Source organism: Echinops telfairi, unplaced genomic scaffold, assembly GCF_000313985.2.
Source record: "Echinops telfairi isolate 266 unplaced genomic scaffold, ASM31398v2 ScPeMD7_49;HRSCAF=173, whole genome shotgun sequence".
NCBI classification, from domain to species: Eukaryota; Metazoa; Chordata; class Mammalia; order Afrosoricida; family Tenrecidae; genus Echinops; species Echinops telfairi.
The window spans coordinates 373,633-382,544 of NW_022103947.1; positions in this window are offsets into that span (position 1 = coordinate 373,633).

The window sequence follows — 8,912 nt, forward strand, 5'->3', positions numbered from 1 at the left end:
TGTGTGTGTGTGTGTGTGTGTGTGTGTGGTAGTATTGTGGTGGTGATGGTGGTGGGGTGGGTGTCAGACAGGACTCACTGCCCGCTGTATGTCCCCAGTATTGTCCTCTGTCACTGGATGTTCCAGAGAGAACAGTTCCTTGAGCTGTTGTCGGCCCTACAGTCAGTCCTCTCTGTGCCTTAGCAGCTCAGTGCAGGGACAGCATCCTCAGGCTTTTGTGTCAGTATGGGGTCTAGTCCCTAGCTCTCTCTTTTTCCTTCTTAGTTTGCTTTCTTGTGGGCATGGCAGGCTGGCCCTTCTCCCTAACTTTTAGGGCTAGTGTTGTCCTCTGTAGCACATACTTCTAGAGAAGGCTTTTGTCAGCTCTGATTGAAGCCAGCCCTGTAGACCTCTCTGTTCATGAGTTGCTCCATGTGGTCACAATGCCCTCCAGGTTTAGTGTATCATGGTGGGGGTATGCACTCACATTCCCATTTCTGTGGAGACCTAACAACACCTTCCCCCGCTGTCCTTCTCTCCTGGTGCCATCGTCTCCTTAAAAAAAAAAAATTTATGTTCTCCCCCCTCCCTTTGTATTGCAATGACACATATATGTTTAGGTTTGGTCTGTCCCTGAATCAATTGCCTGTACCCATTCCATAAAGTGTGAGACAAGTGAATTTTCTTATATACTTCCTGAGGTGATTAAACTTACCTCAGTGGACTCATGTTGTACTTGTCCTTTTGTGATTGGCTAACTTCACTTAACATAATTTTCTCCAACTCTTCCCATGAGACAATGTGTTTCATGCAATCAATGCTTTTCAGTGATGCTTTTTGAGTGATACACACACTCCATTATGTGTATGTACCAGATTTTTCTAATCCACGCACCTATCAATGGAAACTAAGAATGTTTCCAATTCTTTGTAACTGTGAATTGTGACGCAATAAACAGTGGAGCACAGACAACTGGTTATCATCTAATTCTTACTTCTGCTGGATAAATGTGACTAGTAGAGGGATTGCTGGATCGTAAGGTAACTCCATGTCTACTTGCTTTAAATTTTGCCAGATCACTTTCCACAGAGGCTATATGTATCTAGACTACCACCAGCAGTGGAGGAGAGTTCCTGTCTTGCCACATCACCTCCAATATTTGTTGCTCTCTGATTTTCTGATTTGGGCTATCCTCGGTGTTAGGTGGTATCTCTTGGTTGTTTTAATTTGCATTATCTGATGGCTAATGATCATGAATTTTTTCTCATATGTTTATTGGCCATTGTGATCACCTCCCTTGTGAAACTTCCATTCAGGTCTTTTGCCCACTTCGTCAGGGGGTTAACTGTTTTCTTCTTTTTGCAGGCTGGAGGATTAGTGTAGAATTTAGTAGTAAGCCCTTTGTCTATTGTGTCTTTACTAAAAATCCCCTCCTAATCTGTGGGTGCTCTTGTTATGCTGTTGGTGAAGTCTTTCTATGGACGCAAGTGTTTTATCCTTAGTGTATCCCACTTGTCTATTTTAGCTTCATCTCTGTGTGTATTGTTCCCTATAATATAGTTAGCCTATGTTGTCCCTGTGCCAAGGTTCTTGGATTGGTCCTGATTCCTTTGGTGGTCCTGATAGTCTGGGGTTTTAATTCTAAGTCTGTGATCCACCTTCCGTTTGTTCTTGTTCATGGGGTGAGCTAAGGGTCTTGTTTCATCTTTCTACAGGTGGATATCCATTGTTTCTTGTAGCACTTGTTATAGAGGGCATCTACCTCCTGCTTGCTGCTTTGGGGGCCCTTGTCAAAGATCAGTTTTCTATAAACTGATGGTTTTATTTGTGGGTTTTCTGTTCTTTTCCATTGGTTTGAGTATCTGTCACTCTTCCATTACAACACTCTTTTGACCACTGTTAAGTGCAGTCAGTGTTAAAGTCAGGTAAAGCGAGCCCTCCAACTTTGTTCTTTTTCCTGAGGAGTTCTCTGCTAATTCTGGGCTTCTTCCCTCTCCATGTAAAATTGGTGGTAAGTTTTCCCAGTTCTTTGAAGAAGGTTGTTGGAATCTAAATCAGGATAGCATTAAATTTATATAGTGCCTTGGGAACGATTGAAATTTATACTATATTGAGTCATCTGATCCACAAGAATGGGATATTCTTCCATTAGTGGAGGTCGCTTTTGGTTTCCTGGAGTAGAGTCATATAGTTTTCTTTGTATAACTCTTTTGGGTTTTTGATTAGATATATCCCTAGATATTAAAAATTGTTTCTTGGCTATTTGTGAAGGGTACTCCCTTCTTGATCTCCTCTTTCATGGTATTATCCGAAGTATTTAGCAAACCAATAGACTTCCGTTTATTGATCTTGTATCCGGCCACTCTTCCATATTCCTCTATAGCTACCAGTAGTCCTGTTGTGGAGCTTTGGGTGTTTCCAATGTATAGAATCATGTCATCTGCAAATAGTGATACTTTCACCTCCTCCTCTCCCAGACGGATACCTTTAATGTCATTCAACTGTCTTATGTTGCCTTATGTTGCTACCTAGGACCTCCAGCTAGAATAGAGGTGGGGACAAAGGGGCATCCTTTTTCAGTGGGATTGTTTTTGTTTTTGTCTTTTCTCCACTGACTATGATGTTGGCTGTTGGCTTTTTATAAATAGCTTGTATTAACATGAGGAATTTTCCTTCCATTCCTATCTTCTTGAGTGTCTTAATTAGGAAAGGGAATTGGATATTGTCAAATGCTTTTTTTGTATCTATCAATATTATTATGTGATTCTTTTCCTTTTTATTGTCAATGTGTCAAATAATGTTGATGGACTTTCAGATGTTGAACCATCCCTACATCCTTGGACTGAATTCCACCTGGTCATGATGGATGATATGTTTTATATACTTTTGTATTCTATTGGCCAATATTTTGTTAAGGATTTTTGCATCTCTGTTCATTAGAGATATCAGTTTGTAGTTCTCTATTCTTGTGGGATCTGTTCCCTGTTTGGGAATCAAAGTTATATTGGCTTCATAAAATGAGTTTGGGAGTTTGCCATCTTTTTCTACACTCTGGAATAATTTGTGGAGGAACGGTGTCATTTCTTCCCTGAATGCTTGGTAGAAATCTCCTGCGTAGCCATCTGGTCTGGGAGCTTTTATCATTGGTCGTTTTTTGATAACCATATCTGTATCTTCTTTTGCTATGGGTCTGTTGAGGTTCTTGACCTCTATCTGGGATAATCTAGGGAGGGATTGTTTTTCCAAGTATTTGTCCATGGCTTCCACGTTGTTGAATTCATTAGAATAATGACTTTTGTATTACATTGTGATTATTATTTTAATCTTGGAGTCCATTGTGATTTCCCCAGTTTCAGCCCTCATCCTGGCTATTGATGTTTGCTCCTTCCTTTCCTGGGTCAGGTTTGCCAGCAGTCTGTTAATATGTTACTCCTGTCAAAGAACCAGGTTTTTGCTGCATTAATATCTTGCATTGTTCTCTTGTCTTCCCACTGGTTTAATTCTGCCCTGATTTTTATTACTTATTTTCTTTTGTTATTGGAGAGGATGTTCTGTTGACTCTGTTGTAGTTGTTGGAGGTTTGTTATAGCATACCAGTCATAAGTCTCACTACATTTTTCATTTGTGCCTTAAGCACTATCAAACTTCTTCTGATAACTGCTTTTGCTGTATCCCATAGGTTTTGGTACACAGCAATTTCATTTTCATTAATTTCTAGAAATTTACTAATTTTCTCTGTAATCTGGGCCAGTACCGATTCGTGTCACAGAAGATTGTTATTCGTCCTCCAATTGTTTGCCCTTGTTTTACTTTCATAGATCTCTTGAAAAAGCAAGAATGTTATCATTTTTAGTAGAAAATTTAGTAGCATTTTCTTTTGTAAAGAAAGACACATCTCAAAGTTTTCAGAAATCTGTTTCTGAAAAACTTTTCTGTCTCCAAGGAACATCTACAAGCTTTCAACTTCTAGCTAGAATCTAAATGCACGTTGGTTTCACTCTTCATTCTTATATTGAATACCCAGAATACGTTATAGAATTTAAAAAACAATTTTAGCGTGTTATACTACCATGTAGGAGTAAAACACAGTAGTTTGGAGGAATGAAAAATTGCTGGACATTTTCCAAGTATTTTGGAGGGGTCACAAAAAGATAGAACAGGAAGTGTGGTTAAGTGATAGAACATTCACCTTCCATGTAGAAGGGTAAGTGTGATTCCTTGCTAATGTTTCTGAAGTGTAGTCAACAGTGGATGCTTACTGTTGCTGTGATGCTAAATAGCCTTCAGAGGAACTTACCAAATAAGTCAGACTAGGAAGAAGGGTCTGGGGATAGCCTTCCAAAATTAAACTAATGAAAAGTCTGTGGATCACAATGGTCTTTGAGTGGTAACTTTGAGTTGGGGGACAACTTAACAAGCTTTTTGCTGATTTTTGTGTTGTTTTCAAGTTTTATTGTCACCTAATACACAAATCATACAATTGACTAGTTCAATTGTGCAATCATATCAATGAGAATTGTACAATAACTACTACATCTATCTTAGAGCATTACCTGTGGCCCCCATGGTTAAATCGCCTTTAACGATCACCTGAGCAAGCATGAATTCTAGTGCCTCCTCCCCTCATCCTGCCTTCATAGCTCACTCCTGAAATCCACTGTCCCTCCCTACCTCCCATCCTCCACCCCTGCATTTCTTATAACACCTTGCTTTTGCTGATCTTTAATCTCACAATTTAAGAGTTTATTGAATGAGTCCTTGAGATATTATATAAAGAGCACTATTTACCATAGGTCTACCAATTCACTTAATGTTAATTATGTTATAGAATATGGAACTCTTATGAATATGTATATTTGAATGTGACAGAAATTTAGGGGTTCACATTGAGTGATTTCTCTATATAGTACAGAGCCAGATCTGACCTATATACCCAGAGAAACCTGGGTTCAGTTAACTCCCCTTTTTGTGCTTTAACACTAGATAAGTCCCCTACCTCCTTATGCCCAATAACCTCAACTATGACACAATGGAAACAATACTGGGTATAAGAAAATGTAGGTAGTGGAAATTAGGGTACAATATAAATTACTATGTTCTATGTTTTGTGCTTGTGTTTTTATTGTTTATGTGTCATGTAGGGTTGACCACATTGAATATTGTGAGTCATCCTGGAAGAAACTTGGTTTTACATGGAGGACATGCACTCCTCACTTTTCAAAGACCAGGTCATTATGCAGACATTGGGGTTATACAAAAAACAAAACAGTGATATGCATAAATGGATGATGAGATCACAAAATGGAAGATGACGACTTAATTTCCAAGTTGCATCATTATATAATGTATTAATAAGTTATTTTATAAGGATCAACACAAGGCTTATCCCTATGAAGTAGAGATAAAAATGTCTCAAATATTCAACTTTTTCAAACTACTGAACCACACTATCGTCTCTATTATCAACTCCTCCTTTTCCTCACATTATTTTCCCTCACGTCTTCCAAAAGACCAAAGTCATTGTCCCTGTGGTCTTCCAAGGCTGGATATCTTTATAAGAGCAGAAAGCTTCATCTCTCTCCTATGGATTAGCTGGTTGTTTTGAACTGCTGGGCTTATGATAGTAGCCTAGTGTGTAACCCACTAAACCAACAGGTCTCCTCCACTATACCACCTCACATCTTTAGAGTTCTGAAAATCACTGTGATATCTCACAGACCTCACAAGGAAGAAAATTATTCATCTAATTGTTGATGTTGACAAGTCACAAATACATAGGTCAGAGAGTTTAGAGGGTTCTTCTTATTCAAGTGGGTGCAAAGACAGATAAACTCATTCCAGTAGGTCAGACAAGAGACTGCTGGTTCATAAGGCTCTCAAAGTCAGTGTATCAACTAAGATGATAAGCTGCTGTCTCAATTCCCAATAAATGGAGATCAGAAAGCAATGAGCCAGATGCTGGATTCAGAGCAAGAAAGTGAATTTTTCCATGCACTGGATGCAGACCACAATCCCAATATAACTAAGGGTGGTGACTTGAGTTGTCATCCACCCTAGTAAGGCAGCAATTCAAGATACACTCCATCCTAATGATGTCGAATTAAATAATGGACAGTTTACTCTAAAATTATAGTCAAGAAGACTAGAATTTACAATGAATCACATAGGCAAAGGGTGGTAGTTATATAATTTTGTGTAAGCTTGAAGATATGAAAGTGTAGGAGTAGAGTCTACCCTGCCAATCATGTCACAGTTTGATGATACCTCTTGTGGGCATGGCCTTCTCATATGAAGGCTCCTGGGAACCTCCCCTCTTTCTATGCTTCAACTTCCTGCTGGCACACCCCTCAGAGCACTGGAGACCCACAAGTCTTTGCACCCACTGGCCTGCCATTGTCTTGCATTTTTCACCCTTGCTGTGGCTGTGTGAGTCTGAAGAGGGATTTATGGACTAGTATCAGACTTATGGATTAGTACCTTACACATATATGTGTGTCTCTGGATTTGTTTCTCTAGTCAACCAGGCCTAACACAGAAGGACTATGACTAGAAGGCCTTTGTTAAGTAATACATTGCACTGCACATAACTGTCAGATTCCATCATTACATAGCTGCTAACTCACTGAGATTTGTGGTCCATTCAAGCTAAAATATAATCTTAGTTACCACAGCTAGTATTACTCTTAGTTTGCACCTTGGAATTCATTACTTCCAGTTGTATACTGCTAACATGCAAGCTAGTTAGCAGAATTTTTTTCACTCCTATCTGTCATAAATGTCATGAACTCTTACTGTTTTCTCCCCAACTCTCCAGAATGCTCACATAGTCAGCCTATCTCAATTCATATAAAAGCTGTTTTACTGAGGGGTGCATATGGTGTATTGGTTATGTGTCAGGTTGCTAACGACAAGATCAGTAAGCACCAGGACTCTGTTAGAGAAAGATGAGTCTTTCTACTCCTGTAAAGCGTTATTGTCCGGGAACCTCACAGGAACACTTCTGCCCTGCCATCTCCACTTGCTAGGAGTCAGAATCACTCTATGGCAGTGAGGTTTATTTTGGGTATAAGTAGTTGGTAAATGAGAAGTAGCTGTACTTGGGGCCTGAACAAGACATACTCTCTACAAGAAATTATAAAGTAGATGCTGTCATTTGTGGTGCACTGCGTTTTAATAACGGAACTGATGTTTTCCCAAACTATGGTTAATGTAACATTGTTGCAGACGTACAATGCCAGGCACATCCAGAAACGTTTCAAGAGTGGGAAGCTACAGAATAGTGTTACTCCACGTGAGAAGAGACACCTGCTTCCTGACTCCTTCACCTGCACCTGTCCATGTCCAGCTCATGTTACTGATACCCTTGATTGCTTCCATTCAGGGAGAACTCTTCACATTGAATCTGGTGGTAATCAATGTTGTTTTAAGGTTTAATCAGTTAAAATTGAAAATTATCTTTTATCCTACAATGGCATCATCATCCAAATATTTGTTAATTGCGATGCTAATGAAAGTAATGACAGAACTATCTACTGTTTCCTGTTTATTTTATTCAACTGAATAAATGCTATTTTCCATATCTATATTGACATAGATACAGAAGTAGAAAATGAAGTATCCTTCTTATCTTCAGATTTTTATGTGACTGTTTTTATTGTGGAAGGATTGGTTGTCAACATAAAGCAACTGCATTTTCTACATTAATTTCCATCACTTACATTTTAATATTGTATTTATAAGTTGAATGCATTACATTTAATTACTTTTAATATTCTGTGCTAAAATCTATGTTGTATTAAAGTAAATATCTATCAATCTCTCTGTACACACACACACACACACACACACAATGCAACTGCAAATTTCACAGGAATTATATAGTAAAATCTGAGAGAGGCAGAATTCAGAGGGAGCACCCTATATTTCTGGTTCTTGCATCAGAAAATAATTGAGTTCCCTTTTCTGATAGGGTATTGTCTTAAGTAGATGTAATCTTTTCCAATTTTTGTTGTATTATTTTATTAGATCCTGTTCATTTGTATTGGGTTTCCGTTTTATGTTGATTATCATACTTTTGTTTTCTTTTTTTTGCGTGTTTTCTTATGAAGATGAATTTTTTATTTTTCACTTTTCTTTCATAGTGAAATAGTTGTATCAGTGCAGAGATCTTGAGATCTAGATGTTGTCACTGTCTTTTGATAACGATTATTCTCAAATTACTATGCTGTGCTTGCTGTTAGGTGCTATTGAGTCAGCTGCAGGCCATTCAACCGTATGCATGTCAGAATGAAACGCAGCATGGCCAGAGCCTTGTTCACAACTATTCCTATACCTGAGCCTATTACTATTCGAGTGAATTGTATTTTTAAAATTTTGAACGATTTTCTACTTAATTTTATATTCTCAACCACTATCAGAAAAGTTATGACTTTGTACATTTTGAACAAATATATCATGAATAAATAAACTGGTTTAATAACAAATATAACATACATGCACACTTACTGGGAAGAGGATTTTTATTAACTTAGAGAAAAAGAAATGGGAGTCCTGGTGGCATAGTGGGTTACTGCTTGGGCTACTATCCACAAGGTCGGCAGTCCAAACCCACCAGCTACACCATGGAAAAAGAAAACGAAATAATTCAAAAAGTATTTTTAATACCCAATATTTCCTCATACTTATGTATAAAATTATACACAAGTTATTTACATACAAAAATTATACTTAAAATTATAAAATTATGTTTACATACATAAAGTTATACATCTGACCTCTTTAATGAGGATATATATGTTTGCATATGTGAGTTAGTTTATTGGGCCAACCTGGCCAATAAACACATGTGGGATTAATTGAAGGGCGGAGGGATAAATGGCTTGGTGAACCTTGCCTTTTGAGTTCTCAGGTCTCTTGCTTTGTGATGATCTCAC